This window comes from Phyllobates terribilis, unplaced genomic scaffold (assembly GCF_046119375.1).
Source record: "Phyllobates terribilis strain yellow unplaced genomic scaffold, ASM4611937v1 Scaffold_1__5_contigs__length_1240528914, whole genome shotgun sequence".
NCBI lineage: Eukaryota > Metazoa > Chordata > Amphibia > Anura > Dendrobatidae > Phyllobates > Phyllobates terribilis.
In genome coordinates, this window is record NW_027362761.1 from 1,167,684,689 (window position 1) to 1,167,706,389 (window position 21,701).

The 21,701-nt window shown below is 46.1% G+C and overlaps 1 protein-coding gene across 1 annotated transcript in view; it reads right to left on the bottom strand.

Moving 5' to 3' along the window:
• Nucleotides 1-21,701, bottom strand: part of FGFRL1 (fibroblast growth factor receptor like 1) — a 190,218-nt gene that overhangs the window by 129,015 nt on the left and 39,502 nt on the right. The gene's annotated exons all lie outside the window — the stretch shown is intronic.

A 21,701-nucleotide genomic window follows, 5' to 3' on the forward strand; every position in this document is an offset into this window, starting at 1 on the left:
TGTCCCGGCACTACTGGTGGCCTAACCTGCGCAAGGATGTAATAGACTTTGTTTCTGCCTGTGTGTCCTGTGCCCGCAACAAAGTTCCGAGACACCTGCCAGCCGGTCGCCTTCTTCCTCTGCCAGTACCTGCTGCCCCCTGGCAGCATATAGCGATGGACTTCATAACTGATCTTCCCGTCTCTGCCGGTTGTACGGTCATTTGGGTGGTCGCTGACCGCTTTCCCAAGATGGCTCACTTCATTCCCCTGCCAGGCCTCCCGTCTGCACCCGAGCTGGCTAAAGACTTTATCCGCCACATCTTCCATCTTCATGGCCTGCCCCGTCACATCGTGTCGGATCGTGGGGTACAGTTCACTTCTCGTTTCTGGAGAGCCACTTGTAAATTGCTAGACGTCACCCTGGACTTCTCCTCCGCTTACCACCCACAGTCTAATGGTCAAGTGGAGCGGATCAATCAGATCCTGACCAGTTACCTCCGGCACTTCGTTAATGCCCACCATTCTGACTGGGTGGATCTTCTGCCATGGGCCGAATTCTCGTACAACAATCACGAGAGCGAATCTTCCTCCAAATCCCCGTTTTTTGTAGTCTTCGGTCAGCATCCTCGGATCCCGTTTCCCGTCTCCACCTCGGTGGACAATCCGGCTGCGGAATCTCTTGTTAACAAATTTTCCTCCACATGGGAGAGTACCCGGTCCGCACTCCTTCTGTCATCCGAGCGTATGAAAAGACATGCTGACAAAAAACGTCTGGATCCTCCTCAATTCCGTCCAGGGGATAAGGTCTGGCTCTCGTCCAAGTATGTCCGGCTCAAGATTCCTTCCTATAAGTTAGGGCCTCGGTTCATCGGTCCTCTGGAGGTCATCAGTCAGATCAACCCGGTGGCCTATAAATTGAAACTCCCGGCCAACTTGCGGATCCCTAACTCCTTCCATGTATCTCTCCTCAAACCTGTGGTACTTAACTCTTTTTCCAAGTCTACAGGTACGCCTCCTGCTCCGGTTTCCGCTGAAAACGAATTTGAGGTAGAGAACATTCTGGCCACCAAAAGGGTAAGAGGGAAGACCTTTTTTCTAGTAGATTGGAAGGGGTTTGGTCCTGAAGAGAGAACGTGGGAGCCCCGGGAGAACATCCATGCCCCTCTCATCCTTGCTAAATTTCTGTCTGGCCTAAAAAAGGGGGGGCCTAAAGGGGGGGGTACTGTAGCGTCGGCGTCCCTGCCCTCTGCTAGGCAGGGACGCTGTTCCCCTCACCTCTCTGCTCCGAGCCCGGCGTCCTCCTCCCGCTCTGCTGGCAGCGCGCGCTCCTTCCCGGCCACTGTGCTTAGGGCGCGCGCTTCCTCCCTCTTAAAGGGGCCGCGCGCGCCGTCCTAAGGAGTCCCCGGCCAATGGCCGGAGGACTTCACCATATATAAGGCACCTCCTCCAAAATGGAGGTGCCCGAGCAATGTTGTTGCACTGTTCACTACTCTGCTTCAGCCCTCAGGTCCCGTTGCCAGTTACCTGCCTGATTACTGCCAGAGTCCTGCCAGTTTGCTGTCTGTTTCCTGCCTGATATTCCTGCTACCTGCTTGCTAGCCTGAGGTCCGACGGTCTGCCTTCCTACTCCTGTCAGTCTGTCTATGGACCAGCTTGGCCGCTCACCTGGGAGCGCACGTCTGCTACCTGCCTGCTAGCCTTCCTGGAGGCTCTGCCGTCACGTGCTGTGACCACCTGCTATTCCAGAGACTCCTGCCCGCTCACCTGGGAGCGCACATCTGCTACCTGCCTGCTAGCCTTCCTGGAGGCTCCTCCGTCACGTGCTGTGACCACCTGCTATTCCAGAGACTCCTGCCCGCTCACCTGGGAGCGCTCCTCCGCTACCTGCCTGCTTGCCTACCTGGAGGCTCCGCCGTCACGTGCTGTGACCACCTGCTATTCCAGAGACTCTTGCCCGCTCACCTGGGAGCGCTCATCTGCTACCTGTCTGTTGGACTTCCTGGAGGCTCCGCCGTCACATGCTGTGACCACCCGATTATCCAGAGACTCTCGCCTGCTCACCTGGGAGCTCACGTCTATCATCTGCCGCCACAGGTCGTACCAATCCTTTACCCAGAGACTGCCCCGGTCACTTGCCGTGACCTCCTGCCCGTTCATCCAGAGACTGCCCCGGTCACTTGCCGTGACCTCCTGCCCGTTCATCCAGAGACTGCCCCGGTCACTTGCCGTGACCTCCTGCCCGTTCATCCAGAGACTGCCCCGGTCACTTGCCGTGACCTCCTGCCCGTTCATCCAGAGACTGCCCCGGTCACTTGCCGTGACCTCCTGCCCGTTCATCCAGAGACTGCCCCGGTCACTTGCCGTGACCTCCTGCCCGTTCATTCAGAGACTGTCCCGGTCACCTGCTGTGACTGCCTGCCCGTCTACCCTGGTCGCCACCCACTCCCTTACAAGGACCGCCCCCTTGTATAGTAGCTCAGAGGTTCCGCCTCCCAGACCCGTTACAGGTGGTAGTTGCTCTCTGACTTCCTCTTCATGTTCAATTCGAACAGTGACACCATCGCTGATTGGGTGCCGGGCTCACGTGTCACAAGAACCACACGAGAGCCTCGGGTACGCGAGTGCCGACACCACTGGAATGACGCCGTCACGGGATGTGAGAATAGGCTTTTTTTTATTTTATCGAGGCCAAACATTTAGATCAAGAACGGGTTGTCCTAGTAGTGGACCACCCATTTAAATAGAATACATTCAATATCTACTCAGAGGTGCTCTTTAAGACTCATTTATCTCATAGTGGTGCTCCTTATTGGCCCTTATTACCAGCACATATATGGCCACCACACCAATAAAAGACAATAAAAGACTGGACCCAATATATTTATCAGTCCATAAAATCAACAATTTGAGATGACTATCAACGATATCATCAACATTTCTTCGCAACCTCATTCGAAAACTTAGGCTTTCAATGTCTCTACCATTTCTTTTAGCATTTTTGGAATTTTTTACATAAGCCTTTCGTCGATTTTGTTTTTGTTCTTGAAGTGGAGAGATAGGGCCAGCTGGTGTGGACAGGTGTGAAACACAGCTAGGCATTCAGCAATTGTGACCCTCTTCCATCGGTATGAGGGTGGTCATACCTCAGCTGTGAAAACACAGAGAGAGAAAAGCACAGAGTGATATGTAAAAAAAAAAAAAAAAAAAAGAATAGTATATCCCTATGCACTGTAAAATAGGCCCATCCAATTAAGCAGACCTGGCTGAATGGCATGCGGTTGCCCCTCCTTCCTGAACATCTATCATGTAAAGCTCACATGTACAAGCATGACCAAAAGTCAATTTGCACATCCCAAAACACAAAGTCAGCTGCTCAAGGTGAATTGTTTAGTCATTTCTGTCTGGAAGAGAAGAACCTGCTTGGAGATCATCTTGATATACATGAACCGAAGGGAACAAGAAGAATTCACTAACTCTTTACTGTATGTCTGTCTTCTACAGATGGTTAAGTAGGTGTCTTTTTAGGAATGTAATTACAGGACTGTGGCTACAGGTGGTTGAGGCGATATCACTTAGATTTTGGTGTCACCTAAGTACATGACTTCAGGTACAGGTGGTTGAGTAGGTATCTCAGAGATGGTGGTGGGACCTAAGTACTGGACTGTGGCAACAGATGGTTCAGGAGATATCTTTGAGATAGTAGTGAAACCTAAGCACTGGACTGTGGCTACAGGTGGTTGAGGAGATATCACTTAGATTTTGGTGTCACCTAAGTACTTGACTTCAGGTACAGGTGGTTGAGGAGTTCTTTGACATGGTGATGGAACCTATAAATTGGACAATGGCTACAGATGGTTGAGGAAATATCTCTGAGACGGTGGTGGCACCTAAGTATTTGACTTCAGATAGAGGTGGTTGAGTAGGTATCTCAGAGATGGTGGTGGAACCAAAGTACTGGACTGTGGCAACAGATGGTTCAGGAGATATCTCTGAGATAGTAGTGAAACCTAAGCACTGGACTGTGGCAACAGGTGGTTGAGGAGATATCTTTGAGATGGTCGTGAAACCTAAGTACAGGACTGTGGCTACAGATTGTTAAGGAGGTGACTTTGAGAAGTTGGTGGCACCAGTGTTCAGACCTGTGGCTACAGATGATTGAGGGGAATACTTTGAGATGGTGATTATTCCTTTATAGAGGGCTGTGACTGTAGCTTGTTAAAAGACCATTTTGAGATGGTGTTGCCACCTGCACACAGCACTGAGCAGTGGGAAAAAATTCTGAACAGTAAAAACCACGCTTTCTTACACCAAGTGACCGGGAAGGACTCCTCACTTTTCACATGACGTAGGAGTGTTGGGAGTATACAGTGATTAATTGGTTTGTGTACAGCTATCAACCATGTAAAAACATATAAGAAAAGAGCCAACCAATGGAATGTGCAGCAGAAGATAAAGCCCCCAGACTGCACTGTTTCCACAGCTGGGTTCCTCTCGACTCCTCCACAGGAAGACCTCCTAGGAACTGAGCTGTGACCCTTGAGGTCTTGCTCAATCACAGCCCCTCATTACAGTGCAGTAATGTGAAGGGGATAGCATCCCACATGTTGAGGGGATAGTATCCCACATGTTGATGTTATTCTCTCATTATACTGGGGACCTTCTCTAGTGGCTACAGTGATTTTCCTGGATCTCATGCTATAAAGTCAGTGAAGGACAACTACATCAATTAGGAAGATGTCATCCTTCAACTTGGCAGCCTAGGAGCTGTAAAGCAAATCCCTGACATCTTCTCACCAGTATACAATCTACTGCTTCTCATCAAAACAGGTCCTTAAGGCTTTATGGCGTGTATATAGTTTTATATCTTTGGCACTGTATACGTGTTGGTGGTCTGTAAAGATGGACTTGTAAAAACTGAAATTCATATATTAGGAATGAATTACACTAGAATTTTGGTGCCCACCATTTCCCACTAACAAAACATCTAAATGTGCATTCATTACAACTCCAGTTATATATACCGTACAGACCAAAAGTTTGGACACACCTTCACATTTAAATATTTTTCTGTATTTTCATTACTATGAAAATTGTACATTCACACTGAAGGCATCAAAACTATGAATTAACACATGTGGAATTATATACTTAACAAAAAAGTGTGAAACAACTGAAAATATGTCTTATATTCTAGGTTCTTCAAAGTAGCCACCTTTTGCTTTGATGACTGCTTTGCACACTCTTGGCATTCTCTTGATGAGCTTCAAGAGGTAGTCACCGGAAATGGTCTTCCAACAATCTTGAAGGAGTTCCCAGAGATGCTTAGCACTTGTTGACCCTTTTGCCTTCACTCTGCGGTCCAGCTCACCCCAAACCATCTCAATTGGGTTCAGGTCTGGTGACTGTGGAGGCCAGGTCATCTGGCGCAGCACCCCATCACTCTCCTTCTTGGTCAAATAGCCCTTACACATCCTGGAGGTGTTTGGGGTCATTGTCCTGTTGAAAAATAAATGATCGTCCAACTAAACGCAAACCGGATGGAATAGCATGCCACTGCAAGATGCTGTGGTAGCCATGCTGGTTCAGTATGCCTTCAATTTTGAATAAATCTCCAACAGTGTCACCAGCAAAGCACCCCCACACCATCACACCTCCTCCTCTCCTCCATGCTTCACGGTGGGAACCAGGCATGTAGAGTCCATCCGTTCACCTTTTCTGCGTCAAACAAAGACAGGGTGGTTGGAACGGAAGATCTCAAATTTGGACTCATCAGACCAAAGCACAGATTTCCACTAGTCTACTGTCCATTCCTTGTGTTCTTTAACCCAAACAAGTCTCTTCTGCTTGTTGCCTGTCCTTAGCAGCGGTTTCCTAGCAGCTATTTTACCATGAAGGCCTGCTGCACAAAGTCTCCTCTTAACAGTTGTTGAAGAGATGTGTCTGCAGCTAGAACTCTGTGTGGCATTGACCTGGTCTCTAATCTGAGCTGCTGTTAACCTGCGATTTCTGAGGCTGGTGACTCGGATAAATTTATCCTCAGAAGCAGAGGTGACTCTTGGTCTTCCTTTCCTGGGGCGGTCCTCATGTGAGCCAGTTTCTTTGTAGTGCTTGATGGTTTTTGCAACTGCACTTGCAATTTTTTGGACTGACTGATCTTCATTTCTTAAAGTAATGATGGCCACTCGTTTTTCTTTACTTAGCTGCTCTTTTCTTGCCATAATACAAATTCTAACAGTCTATTCAGTAGGACTATCAGCTGTGTATCCACGTGACTTCTGCACAACACAACTGATGGTCCTAACCCCATTTATAAGGCAAGAAATCCCACTTATTAAACCTGACAGGGCACACCTGTGAAGTGAAAACCATTTCCGGTGACTACCTCTTGAAGCTCATCAAGAGAATACAAGAGTGTGCAAAGCAGTCATCAAAGCAAAAGGTGGCTACTTTGAAGAACCTAGAATATAAGACATATTTTCTGTTGTTTCACACTTTTTTGTTAAGTATATAATTCCACATGTGTTAATTCATAGTTTTGATGCCTTCAGTGTGAATGTACAATTTTCATAGACATGAAAATACAGAAAAATCTTTAAATGAGGTGTGTCCAAACTTTTGGTCTGTACTGTAAATGTATACAGATTAAATATTTTTAAGATCCCATGATACATCATTTCCAATCAACATTTTATTAGCTGTTCCATTATGGGAAGTGCTTAATTATAGGAGGTGAGAACCTGTCCTTCCAGGTAACGTTTCATAATAAACTGTTGTGTGTGTACATGATGATTGACACTATTTCTGCCCATTATATTACTTGTATCCTGCATTTTTTCACCAATTTCCCCTCCGCAGGCTCTAATTTGTAGTTGTCTCTGAGCTAGTGGGCGCAGACTAGCTGCTATGTCTCCCATACACAGCCCACACAGGCATGAGAGCTTCCTGCTCCCTTTCTCTCTGTAACACATCTTCAGTGTAGGTTCCCAGGAGCTTAAATTTTTGGTCCGTGAGAAAATGGACAGCATTCAGACCAGCATTATTCAATGTAGCAGTGGAGAAGTGTTTTGTTTTTGTTTTTTCACGGACCAAATCTGCGAGTGAAAAATTAGCAGCATGCACTAGTTTCTTCCATGTGTTGGATAAGACTTCCCATTCAAGTCTATGTGTGCAGAAAAAAAAATCAGATTCCATATGAAGCCATCATATATCATCCAATTTTTTACGGATACATTACAATTCTTTAACATAGAAAACTGTGTTTGGTATTGAAAATTTTGCTGATTAATAAATACAAATTGTATACGGATAACAAATGAGAAAAATATTGTCTAAACTGAAACACTACTTGTGTGAGCCTAAAGTTAGAAGCAGCAGCTTGGAATCCACCATAGAGCAGTATTGTGCAGTGTAGCTGTGAATCCAACACTGGGATGAGATGAAACCCTTACTAGAAAGCAGCACCATCTGTGCCTCCATCTCTCCCTCTCTTCTACAACTTATTCATGAGCTATACACAGAGAAAAGTGACTCTGACTCCGTAAATTATTTTATTTCAGTTGCATATAGTTCCTTTAAGATTGTGCTGAGTATTTTTTTTTCATATATCCTAAAAACAAGGCCTGGACTATTTTTTTTTTTTTTTTTTTTTTTTTTTTTACTATAATGGAACCCAGTGCAGGCAAAATACACCTGGTTAGACAAAGAAGAACATGATTTAGATAATGTTATTTATTTTATAGATTTTCATCGCAGCCCTCCAGTTGGTAAGTGGCCCTGAACGGAGGGCAATTAAGCATGGCAGCAGCACGGCGGCACAACTTAGGAAATAACAGTGAATACACAACATTTTGCTTTTGTGTCGAAGTATTCAGTTGTGGCGATAAATCAACCTGAGTCACCTGCCTTACGTCAGCGCTGGCACGGACCCCGCTGAATCCCTCTTTTCTCGCCCCCCTCCACCCGTCTATGTCGCAAGTAGGGCCTGCCAAACGCTCGTTGACGGTCTAAAGGCCATATTCAGTCTCCGAATATTGTTTGAATGAATCTGTCATCGCAACCCTGTTGTACCTGTCATTACACACTGATTCCCACCTCCGAGAAAGCGAGCAGCCAGTTCAATCTTACTAAGCAGCTTCTTTTACCGACAATCACACAAGGTCAGGGGCTTTGGCTCGGTAGTTAAAAGCTAAACAAGGACTTTCTCTGTCTCGACTGCCAATTTTCTCCCCCCCCCCTCAAGCATCCATTAAGTATCCATTTATCTGGTTGATTGAAAAAAAGCTCTTTTTAAAGCCAATAATTCAGGTATCATTCTATTCAAAAAAACGGAATTACCTCTAGAGAGAGTTTCTTTCCCCTTTACAGTCTTTTATGTGGCCATTGTGCACTGCAGGCCACTAAACGGTACTGTCCAGAACTTGGCTCCTTCTTAGGTCTCGCAGGAAAAAAAAAAAAAAAAAGGATATGGCAGACTAAGGTCTGAATAGTTTGCCTCCCCCTCCCTTACTTCCTTTATTTCAGGTTGGAACACTTGCCCGACTCTTGGGCGCTCGGTGGCATTAACTTCTATTTACAAAGAATCTAACGGGAGCATTTCGAAACCTTTACCAAGGAGCCGCGTAACCAAAATGTAACACTTTATCCACTTATGGATGCACCATGTCATGGAAGTAATTAATAAGTATTAGGGTAGATGAAATAATAAGAGTCTATAGGCAGCCGTATAGGGCTGTGAAGTTGGAGTTGTGGAGTCAGAGCTAGTTCTATAAATCTAATGCCGTATTCAGACCTTCGTGGTCATGGATTATCCGCGAGTATCCTGATCCGAATTTGATAGCCTCGCATACTGTATGTCTATGAGGCTGTTAAGTTCGGATCAGAAGTATATGAGGCTGTCAAGTTCGGGTCAGGAGACCCACAGAAAGTCTGTACATCAAGGTCCATGTTCGGACCGTAATCACTAACTATTGACCATTTATGAAGGCGTCGCGAGTACAGAAAAAGAGAGGGGGTAGAGTCAGAATCTTGGCTTACAGACTATGCAGCCATGATCGTATGGATCACTGTGAAGTTTGGAAAACATAATACCCAAAATCCTAGGCAAGTGAAAGAGCCAGTGAGCTTAGGGACTCAAGCAATGCCAAAGCTTGTGACCAAAGGTTCTCGTTGACCCATTCAGCTTCCACCACTCTTTCAATATTTCACTCTATGTTACAAGCAAATGACAAGAGGTAGCACCACGTTATCTCTACTGCCACTTAGTACTATTTTTCAAAAATTAGTCCCATGACAAAGAATCTCATCTTCACATACTCTAAAAGTAATTGCAAGCTAAAATATGGGCAACACGGTGGCTCAGTTGTTAGCACTGCAAGCTGGGGTTCTGAGCACAAATCCCACCCAGGACAACATCTGCAAAGAGCTTGTATGTTCTCCCCGTGTTTGCGTGGGTTTCCTACTTCCCAAAGACAGGGAAGAGATAGGGGATAGGGAATGTAGATTGTGAGCCCCATTGGGGACAATGATGATGATGTCTGTAAAGCGCTGTGGAATATCATGGCGATACGAAAGTAAATAGGAAGAATTATCATGATCATGATTGACCTAAGTATCTAGTTATGTAAGTAATTGGTCTTTATTTAACTTAATCTCCCATTAAAATGTCCTGATACTGGGACATAATCTGGAGAGAAAGAGTCAGAGGATGTCAGCTGAGGCCGGGTAATCGGTGCACAGAATGATTTTTTGTAGTCTGTGTGTCTGACATGTCTAGTGACCTTGCTTGTGTCGGGGAAAGCACTGTTATCTAATGACAAAGCACGAGACACTTGTGTCTCAGGAGGACAGGAAAATTTCACAGGGTGCCGAATAATTAGATATGGAGCAAGTCACAGAGATTGGAACAGGCTGAAACGTTTCTCAATATGAAATGACTGAAGAGAACAATTGAAACAATAGAAGCTGTAAAACAATGGACCTGGGTCAAACCAACCATTGGCCCGTGGACCAGGTGCAGCTCTTCCAACTTTAGTAAAAGTCAGGTGCAACAAAAAATTCTGAACAAGAAAAACTAGTCATAGATCCAAAGATCCTCAATGAACTTAAAATGTACTTTATAAAGAAAAATAGATATGGGAGGAGTGTGATTGCCACCCTCAAGATCCTCTCCCGGGGACATATAAAGGAATGACTAGTAGTGCGCGAACGCAGATGCCACTAACTACATGAATGCTATGGTTTAAGGCACACTTACCAACTCTCCTGAAATGTATGGAAGGTTTATAAAAAAAAACATCTCAAACTGCTGCAAGAGGTGGCAAATCTCCGAGGTGCCTCACAAGCCACTACCCCAAAACATACAAATGCACTTTCAACGGGAAGCAATAAGAAGTTGATGTGGTGTGACCTATCAAAAAGGAGAGTTGTCCATTTTTTTTCCAGACTCAATGATCCAGGATTTTTTTTGGACTAGCCACAGATGTAGAAGACTCCAAAAACACCAAAGGTTCAATATTGGGTAAAAGGTTCTCCAGATATTCATTAGAGGACTATCCATTTGATGACCCAACTTCTGGTAGGGTCTAGGGTTCATTCACTGTCAAGAGTCAAACACTAAGGAGTTAATGTTCTGAAATCTATATTATTCCCTTGTAAAATACAAAACACCAGATTTATTTTTTTTTTTTGCAGACAGGGAATGATAACACCAGCATGACCTCATTAAGATGGCATCATACTAGAAGCTGAAAGCAGAAGAGTAACCTGCACCACCATCGTGATTCACAGGATCCGGTAGACATAAACCAGCTCTTGCATCCTCTCCACCTCGGTTCATGCCTGTAGAACCACTCACTCATTGCACTGTATCAAATTTCCCACTCCGTAGAGTAGGTGAATGGACATGGTGCTTTGCACTGTCTTTCACTAGGCTCCTTATCTCAATAAATGGAAAGTGTAGAGGTGGGGGGAAGGGAGTGGAAAAGACACAAGGACAAATCGAAGCTGCAAAGTAATATATTATTCCCAGGCAGTTCAAGGAGTTTCTATGAGAAATGATGCAAAGCAAAAAAAAAAATGTATGTCTACAGCCTGGTAAAGAAGACTGGAAATTGAGGGAATACACAACAACACAACAAAGAGGCGCAAGGGTAGGAACCATAGCAGGGCCGAAAAAACATTCCCGAAAGTTCCCCTGTACCACTAGGAACCTTGAGCCTACAAAACTAGCTTGAGTATGAGGCTGGTTTCATGCATCTGACATTCATGGTACAAGTATGAACCACGAATTAAGGACCGACTATGGGTGTCCTGACCTAAATTCAACCTCAACAGTCTGAGGCTGTTAAATTCAGGTCAGAAAACCAGCAGCCATCTTGAACATCTCGGCCTATACTTGGACCATGAACGCCAGACGTGTGAAACCGGCCTTGGGCTGGGTTCAGGCAGCTGTATTTCACAGTTTGTATACGGACCGCAATGCTGAGACTGAAGTTCAGTCTACTGACCTGAATTTAGAGTGTCACAAGACTATATGGTGCTATGAGTTCGGGTGAGGAGAACCGGGATCGTTATGAGTATTGCGATCCAAATAAAGTCCATGAAATACAGCAGTCTGAACTTACCCTTAGGGAAAGTATTGGCTGATACAAGCACACTGAAGAACAGCCATTGAGGACAATGTGCTAATTCCCCCAAACACATTAGACTAATGTTGGCTGAACCAGCAGATACCAACGGGGCCACCCGACAGTCTAATGTGAATAGGGGCCCCAAACAAAGAATTGTCAGGGAAAATTAGGGATCTGGAATGTTTGGAAACCGCACGCTTATCGAGAACATGAAGCACTTGGTCGAAGGAAGGAAGAGACAGCCTAGATGGTTGCCCACCGAACCCTCGTTCAGCCAACAGCCATCTAATGTGTATGTGGGCTTTACTCCATCTTTGCTACACAATCTATAAAGAAACGGGATAGGGCCACCATTTGCGGTAAAAAAAAGGGCCTCTCCTTGAAGTCCCCTTTCGAGATTAGTGGTGTCAGAGATGTCTACCCACTACTCTCTATGAAAATAACTTAGCATTGGACCAAAAAGATATACACTGTCTACCATTGTCTAGATCAGTTTTACTCAATCCAGCCCTTATAAAATCCCAACAGGCTGGGTGATTTGATCAGTAATTTCACTACATTAATAATTAGCACATGTATAGCTACACAGGAAATCCTTAAGACGTGAGGTGATGGAATTCCTAGAGGACTAGTTTGGGAAATGCTCAGGTTACATCATCAGGCTAACCTCCAATTTAAGGTTTATTTTATATCCCCAGTTAGGTCATTCTGACTTAATGGAGGTAAGTCTTCTGACTTAATGGAGGTAAGTCTTCTGACTTAATGGAGGTAAGTCTTCTGACTTAATGGAGGTAAGTCTTCTGACTTAATGGAGGTAAGTCTTCTGACTTAATGGAGGTAAGTCTTCTGACTTAATGGAGGTAAGTCTTCTGACTTAATGGAGGTAAGTCTTCTGACTTAATGGAGGTAAGTCTTCTGACTTAATGGAGGTAAGTCTTCTGACTTAATGGAGGTAAGTCTTCTGACTTAATGGAGGTAAGTCTTCTGACTTAATGGAGGTAAGTCTTCTGACTTAATGGAGGTAAGTCTTCTGACTTAATGGAGGTAAGTCTTCTGACTTAATGGAGGTAAGTCTTCTGACTTAATGGAGGTAAGTCTTCTGACTTAATGGAGGTAAGTCTTCTGACTTAATGGAGGTAAGTCTTCTGACTTAATGGAGGTAAGTCTTCTGACTTAATGGAGGTAAGTCTTCTGACTTAATGGAGGTAAGTCTTCTGACTTAATGGAGGTAAGTCTTCTGACTTGGATCCTCATTTCTTGGCCAGAGTAAAGAATGATTACAAAGAGCGTCTCTCTCTCTCTCTGGAGGACCTGTCCTGTCCCGCGCTACACAGTCACCCTATAGATTTGGATGGGCGCTGTGTAATACTTCTTTTTCCCTGCGGTGGTGCTGTAGGGAGACTGAATACTTTCTCCTACATTTACTAATGGATTAAAGCTGATAACAGGGGGTCGCAAACAAGGGGGCACTTTCTGATCATTTTATTTTCCAGAGGCTAGTGGAGAACCCCTTTAAATTTACACTTTCAATCATATTTTCTGTTTAGAAAGGAATTACAAGGGAACACATACAGTATACAGCACACTAAATATAAATTCATGCCGCGATTTAGCTCTCGATTAAAAAGAGACCCCCGACTGCGATAATAAGGGCCTTTCAAGATGTATGAATGTGCATAATTCATTTAGGAGACAGCTCATTCTCCCTATGCCATAGGCTTTCTCCAGACAGAAGTTCAGAAAACGAGACAGTCTTCAATAGCGGATGAAACTCATGCCAAGACTGTGTGATGTGTCGGGCTTCAAAGTTTTATCGATGAGAGAGCAATGGTGACCCAATGGGCTCTGGCTGGAAGAGGAACCTACTGGGAGTTCTCCAGCTGGTGCCACTGGGGAGATTAGACCTGTCTGTCTCTCGGCAGGAGAGCGCTCTGCCCGGGGAAGACAGTGCCGAGTCGGCAGCTGAGCAATGCCACCAGACAAGCCAACGCTTCTAGATCTATGCAGCCGTGTGGAGCAGTGTGCAGAAAAAATGCGACATAAAGGAATGTCATGGTCAGATTGATTATTTCATGCACGGACTAATGTCAGCACTGAAAAGGCTTAATCCAGACATAAAACCTCTCGGTAAACTCATAACAACCATACATTGTGTAATCTACGCAGACGGAAAGTCCTCGGCCCGTTTCGTAAACCACTTATTCCGTACATACATGCATGTGCTTATACATAGTGCCAAACTCCAATACCGAGGACATACGGTGGAAGAAAAGAAAGGAGATCGGCGCATATCATCCAAGCTGCCACTGACAGAACTATGGATGATGTGAGATGAAAGAAAAACAGAAGGAAAGAGATTAGATAGATAGATACCGTAGATAGATAATAGATAGATAGATAATAGATAGATGATAGATAAATAGATAGATGATAGATAGATAATAGATAGATAATAGATAGATAATAAATAGATGATAGATAATAGATAGATAATACATAGATAGATAGATAGATAGAAGCCGCACTTTCCATGCAAAGATGGATGCAAAGTCCCCAAAGCCTCTTCTAAACAAATCCAAAAAAATGGAGGCAGCCCACAAGTCAGATGGTGAGAAATGGATTTTAAATCAGCCCATCCAAACAGAGAAAGAAAGAAAACAAATCAACTAACAAAAAAAGTAAACAGTAGAAAGTAAGAAAGAGAGATAGAGTGCAAGAAAGAGAGGAAGGAAGGAAGAAAGAAAGAAAGAAAGAAAGAAAGAAAGAAAGAAAGAAAGAAAGAAAGAAAGAAAGAAAGAAAGAAAGAAAGAAAGAAAGAAAGAAAGAAAGAAAGAAAGAAAAAGAAACAGGAAGGAAGGATAAGGAAGGAAAGAAGAAAGGAAGGAAGAAAGAAAGAGAGGAAGAAAGAAAGAGGAAGGAAGAAACAGGTAGGAATAAAGAAAGAAAGAATGCAAGAAAGAGAGAAACAAAGAAACAGGAAGGAAGAAGAAGGATGGAAGGAAGAACAGAAGAAAGAAAAAGGAAGAGAGGAAGGAAGAAACTGGAAGGAATAAAGAAAGAGCGCAAGAGAGAAAGAAAGAAACAGGAAGGCAGGAGAAGGATGGAAGGAAGGACACTCAAATCAACTAACAAAAGATAGATGTATACAAGATAATAGATGATGATAGATAGATATATAGATAGATAGATAGATAACAATAGATGGGGGATAGATATATGGATAGATAGAAAGATATATGAATAGATAGATAATAGATAGATATATAATAGATAGAAGATAGATAGATGATAAATATGGGATAGATAGATAGATAATAGATAAATAGATATATGGATAGATAGATAGATAGGTAACAGATAGATAGGGAATAGATATATGGATAGATAGAAAGATATATGAATAGATAGATAATAGATAGATAATAGATAGATGATAGATAGATGATAGATAGAAGATAGATGATAGATAGAAAGATAAATAGATAGATAGATAATCGATAGAAGATAGATGATAGATAGAAAGATAAATAGATAGATAAATAGATAATAGATAGATAGATAGATAGATAGATAGATAGATAGATAATCGATCTACACAAAACAACTTTCCTTGTAGCTTTTAAAAAGCGTTGAGGAAAGTGAGCCGTGTTACCCAGGAGGGTTGGGTACCCTAGTAGGTGATTATAGAGGACAGATATGACAAACCCCTCAGGCAGGAGCGGGGAATATCTGCGCACAGTACACCGTACACTCCACAAACCAACTCTGCTTTACAAAGAAGGTTCGGTCATTACTCTATTGTGACTCCTGGCACTGAAGCCTCCGCTGTTTCGCTTCTTGCTCCATCCCACAGACGTGGTAATGGGGTAGTTTCTGCAGAAGCCGTCCAGCTGCAGGAACAACATTAGTCTCAGTGTAGAAATATTTCACTTGAGTTCTCCTTACGGTGGGACTCTGTGCACAGACACTGCGGCTCCTTTCGTTGGCCGCCATGAACACAGACACACTACGGTTCCTTTCGTTGGCCGCCATGAGCACAAACACACTACGGCTCCTTTCGTTGGCCGCCATGAGCACAGACACACTACGGCTCCTTTTATTGGCCGCCATGAGCACAGACACACTACGGCTCCTTTTATTGGCCGCCATGAGCACAGACACACTGCAGCTCCTTTCGTTGGCCGCCATGAGCACAGACACACTGCAGCTCCTTTCGTTGGCCGCCATGAGCACAGACACACTGAGGCTCCTTTCGCTGGCCGCCATGAGCACAGGCACACTGCGGCTCCTTTCGTTGGCCGCCATGAGCACAGACACACTGCGGCTCCTTTCGTTGGCCGCCATGAGCACAGACACGCTACGGCTCCTTTCGTTGCCCGCCATGAGCACAGACACTGCAGCTCCTTTCGTTGCCCGCCATGAGCACAGACACACTACGGCTCCTTTCATTGGCCGCCATGAGCACAGACACACTACGGCTCCTTTCGTTGGCCGCCATGAGCACAGACACACTGCGGCTCCTTTCGTTGACCGCCATGAGCGCAGACACACTGCGGCTCCTTTCGTTGGCCGCCATGAGCACAGACACACTGCGGCTCCTTTCGTTGGCCGCCATGAGCACAGACACACTGCGGCTCCTTTCGTTGGCCGCCATGAGCACAGACACACTACGGCTCCTTTCGTTGGCCGCCATGAGCACACAGACACTGCGGCTCCTTTCGTTGGCCGCCATGAGCACAGACACACTACGGCTCCTTTCGTTGGCCGCCATGTGCACAGACACACTGCGGCTCCTTTCGTTGGCCGCCATGAGCACAGACACACTGCGGCTCCTTTCGTTAGCCGTCATGCGCACAGACACACTGCGGCTCCTTTCGTTGGCCGCCATGAGCACAGACACACTGCGGCTCCTTTCGTTGGAAGCCATGAGCACAGACACACTGCGGCTCCTTTCGTTGGAAGCCATGAGCACAGACACACTGCGGCTCCTTTCGTTGGAAGCCATGAGCACAGACACTGTGGCTCCTTTCGTTGGCCGCCATGAGCACAGACACACTACGGCTCCTTTCGTTGGCCGCCATGAGCACAGACACACTACGGCTCCTTTCGTTGGCCGCCATGAGCACAGACACACTACGGCTCCTTTCGTTGGCCGCCATGAGCACAGACACACTACGGCTCCTTTCGTTGGTCGCCATGAGCACAGACACACTGCGGCTCCTTTAGTTGGCCGCCATGAGCACAGACACACTACGGCTCCTTTCGTTGGCCGCCATGAGCACAGACACACTGCGGCTCCTTTCGTTGGCCGCCATGTGCACAGACACACTGCAGCTCCTTTCGTTGGCCGCCATGAGCACAGACACACTGCGGCTCCTTTCGTTGGCCGCCATGAGCACAGACACACTGCGGCTCCTTTCGTTGGAAGCCATGAGCACAGATACACTGCGGCTCCTTTCGTTGGAAGCCATGAGCACAGACACACTGCGGCTCCTTTCGTTGGCCGCCATGAGCACAGACACACTGCGGCTCCTTTCGTTGGCCGCCATGAGCACAGACACACTACGGCTCCTTTCGTTGGCCGCCATGAGCACAGACACACTACGGCTCCTTTCGTTGGCCGCCATGAGCACAGACACACTGCGGCTCCTTTCGTTGGCCGCCATGAGCACAGACACTGCGGCTCCTTTCGTTGGAAGCCATGAGCACAGACACACTACGGCTCCTTTCATTGGCCGCCATGAGCACAGACACTGCAGCTCCTTTCGTTGCCCGCCATGAGCACAGACACACTACGGCTCCTTTCGTTGGCCGCCATGTGCACAGACACACTGCGGCTCCTTTCGTTGGCCGCCATGAGCACAGACACACTACGGCTCCTTTCGTTGGCCGCCATGTGCACAGACACACTGCGGCTCCTTTCGTTCGCCGCCATGAGCACAGACACACTGCGGCTCCTTTCGTTGGAAGCCATGAGCACAGACACACTGCGGCTCCTTTCGTTGGAAGCCATGAGCACAGACACACTGCGGCTCCTTTCGTTGCCCGCCATGAGCACAGACACTGTGGCTCCTTTCGTTGGCCGCCATGAGCACAGACACACTACGGCTCCTTTCGTTGGCCGCCATGAGCACAGACACACTACGGCTCCTTTCGTTGGCCGCCATGAGCACAGACACACTACGGCTCCTTTCGTTGGCCGCCATGAGCACAGACACACTACGGCTCCTTTCGTTGGTCGCCATGAGCACAGACACACTGCGGCTCCTTTAGTTGGCCGCCATGAGCACAGACACACTACGGCTCCTTTCGTTGGCCGCCATGAGCACAGACACACTGCGGCTCCTTTCGTTGGCCGCCATGTGCACAGACACACTGCAGCTCCTTTCGTTGGCCGCCATGAGCACAGACACACTGCGGCTCCTTTCGTTGGCCGCCATGTGCACAGACACACTGCAGCTCCTTTCGTTGGCCGCCATGAGCACAGACACTGCGGCTCCTTTCGTTGGCCGCCATGTGCACAGACACACTGCGGCTCCTTTAGTTGGCCGCCATGAGCACAGACACACTGCGGCTCCTTTCGTTGGCCGCCATGAGCACAGACACTGCGGCTCCTTTCGTTGGCCGCCATGAGCACAGACACACTGCGGCTCCTTTCGTTGGCCGCCATGAGCACAGACACACTGCGGCTCCTTTCGTTGGCCGCCATGAGCACAGACACTGCGGCTCCTTTCGTTGGCCGCCATGAGCACAGACACACTACGGCTCCTTTCGTTGGCCGCCATGAGCACAGATAATGGAGGCTTCTTTCAACTCTAGTGTGCAAATGAGGCCGGCTTGTTTTCTGCGGAGTCAGCCAGGCATTACTGCTGCCACAGTCACTTTCAATCAAGCCTTCAGAGCAGAACAAAACAAAGGAAGGAGTTCTAAAACCATGGGAGATTTGCAATGAATACTTAAGTCAGGGAATGCAGATGGATAGGAGAGCCCGGCAATCATGTTATTTTAGTAAGGTAGGGTTTTCATTTCCAGACTACCACTCATGGGGGCCAGCCATAGGGGATTAATACGCCTTGTTGAAAATATCCTTTTTAGGGGTAAAGGAAATAAGGAACAAAAGCTCTGGAAGATGAAAGACGCTGGGACGCTGAAGAGAGGAACCTGGAGGTGTGCAAACTTGCTAGGACTTCGTCGTGCACCAGGTGTTCAGGTATATCAAATAAACAGGACAAAAGCCAACATGGCGACTCCTGCAATGAATAATGGATCAGAGGATCCTCCAGATATAGAAAGAAAATACGCCACGAATAAAAGAAAACTAGGAGGGAAAATAGAAAGGAGAGAAAAGTACATGCAAAAAAAATTAAAGTAAAAATAAAATCAATACATATATAATTTGTTCTGTAGGTTCAATAACATTGAATATTTAAAGGGGTATTCCCATCTCCAAGATCCTATCCCAATATGTAGTAGATGTAATAATAATAATATTATCTAATATCTGCAATTAGAAGCGCAGTATAGTCCTTCTGATTCACTATGTTGCAAGGCATTGGAGTAGCTTAGGTATTCATGGTTAAGACCACTCATATAGTGACAGCTGTTAGTGGTCGTAACCATTGTTTCCTAAGCTACTACAATGCCCTGCACATGGGGTAAGCAACATAGCGAATTAGAAGAACTATACTACATTTCTAATTGGAGATATTTGCTAATATTATTATTATTACTACATCTACTACATATTGGGATAGGATCTTGGAGATAGTAATACCCCTTTAAATATTCAATGTTATATTGTAGGTGTAATAATAATGATATTAGCAAATATCTGCAATTAGAAATGTAGTATAGTTCTTCTGATTTGCTATGTTGCTTACCCCATGTGCAGGACATTGCAGTAGCTAAGGAAACCATAGTTACGACCACTAACAACTAACTGTCACTATATGAGTGGTCTTAACCATGGATACCTAAGCTACTGCAATGCCCTGCACATGGGGTAAGTGACATAGCGAATCAGAAGAACTATACTACATTTCTAATTGGAGGTATTTGCTAATAATATTATTTATTACACCTACTACATATTGGGATAGGATCTTGGGAGATGGGAATACCCCTTTAATAATTAATGTTTGCTCATTAATATTTAAATGTTTGGAATATACATAAATGTACAGGCAATGAGTGTGTGTATTGGATTAATAATTAATATGTAATCATTTGCAATATGTATACTTTAAAAAAAAAAGGTAAAAATAAAATTATTAGTAATAATAGCAAAAATAATAATCGAATTAGGTGTAAAAAATATATATGATATTAAATTGTATATTCTTGAAGAGCTACCCATCATTTTTTAAATGGGTCCTTCATGGTGTGAAAAAAATATATATGTAGGTTTTAATAGAGTTGAACAAAAGATTTGCAGGACCCTGGTCTAGAGACCACGGCAGTAGCCCATGGCTGCCAGACTAGAGCCCTTTAAACTTTCTATTACCGATACCAGACGGTATCCCCAAAGCAGCTTCTGATTAGTAGGTACCGGACGTTCATTACGTTGCATGATGTCATGGCAGCCTAGTATCAGATGAGGGGATCATTCCCACCAGAAGAGGAAGCTGGAGAACTAGAGGGGGACCCTGGCGTGGTAAAAGAGGTACAATGTGGAAATGGTGGGCAAAAATATATTTCCACCTATTGTTCCCACATCCCATCCCTTTCCTATATCGGGGTCCTCCACTAGTCTCCTAGCTTCCACTTCTGGCGGTAATGAGATGTGACTGCTGCAGACAATCAACTGCCACAGTAATGGTGCATTGGTCAATGGTGGTGATGGGTCGTCTCTGCTAGAAGAGGAAACAGGGAGACAGACCCCTGAAGCATCATCCATCGGACCGATATTAAGTTGGAGGTTTTCGGCCGGCCTTACAGTGACGCGCCCCCTGGGCCAGTGTTGTTGGGGGATACCCGGAGCCGGATCAGATGGGGGTTGTAGTCTCCGAGTGGCTGTGACCCGGTCCGTGCCCAGGGTGTCAAGCTCAGTGTGTGGCAGTCCTTACTGATGTTACTAAAGTTCTTTATGTCGACTACGCCACCCGTTGAATTGCGGTCACTACGGCCGCCGCTGCAGCAGGGTCCGCTGAGGCTGATGGTGTTTGTGCAGCTTAGGTAGTATAACCCCCAACGGGAGGGGTATAGCCTCAGGGGGTCAGGTGCAGAGGATGGTGGTTGTGGAAGTGCAGGGAAGATGGTAATGAGAGTCAGAGTCGGGTTGTGCAGTTCAGGGTTCTTTACTTACTGCTGTTCTTGTACCGGTCACTCCGGCCTTGAGTGACCACCCGAGCCGTGCTGCGTCCACCAGGTCCTGGACTCGGCCAACCCCCAAGTAGTTCTGGAGCGTGGTTCTGAGCTCCCTTTCTGTCCTGTCCTCGTCTCTGGCCTTCCCCACCAGGGATCCACCTATGTCCGGCTCCCTCGGGCCTCTTGTTGGCGAACCCTTGCCTCTGGGTTCCCTGACCCTATGCGTGGTCTGCCTTCCGGGTGGATATAGTGGGTGGCCGTGGCAGATTCTGCCCACGGCCTCCGGTTCCTGGCTAAGGTGTGCTGTAGCCTCTGCCAGCTTGGGATCCGGTACCCTGTTGCCAACTCTTCACCCTATGATTTAATTTGGGCTCTCAGAGTTCCTTCTTTCTCCCCCTCTGGGTCTTTCAAACTCCTCTCTCACTCTTGGCTCTGGGGCTGCTCTGCTCCTCTGCTCTCTTCCACTCCTCTGCAAAGACTTACTGACTGGCTGACTTCTCACAGACTGACTGACCCTGATCTTAGATGGTGCCCACCTTAAATACTCCCTCTATGTGTGAGCTCAGGTGACCAGCACCCAATGAGCTCCTAACTTTACCCAGGCTGCTCCCCCTATCTGCCCCTACACTACTGGGATGTACCACCCCCCTCCCACTCCAGCCAAGGACAGACTCGGTCGTACCTGCACATTTCTAAGTGGGAGTACCGTTGGTCTGTCCTCCGGAAATGGGATGTGTGTAGTGCATGCAGCCTTCTGAGCTCAGCTCCACACTCCATCCTTACCCGG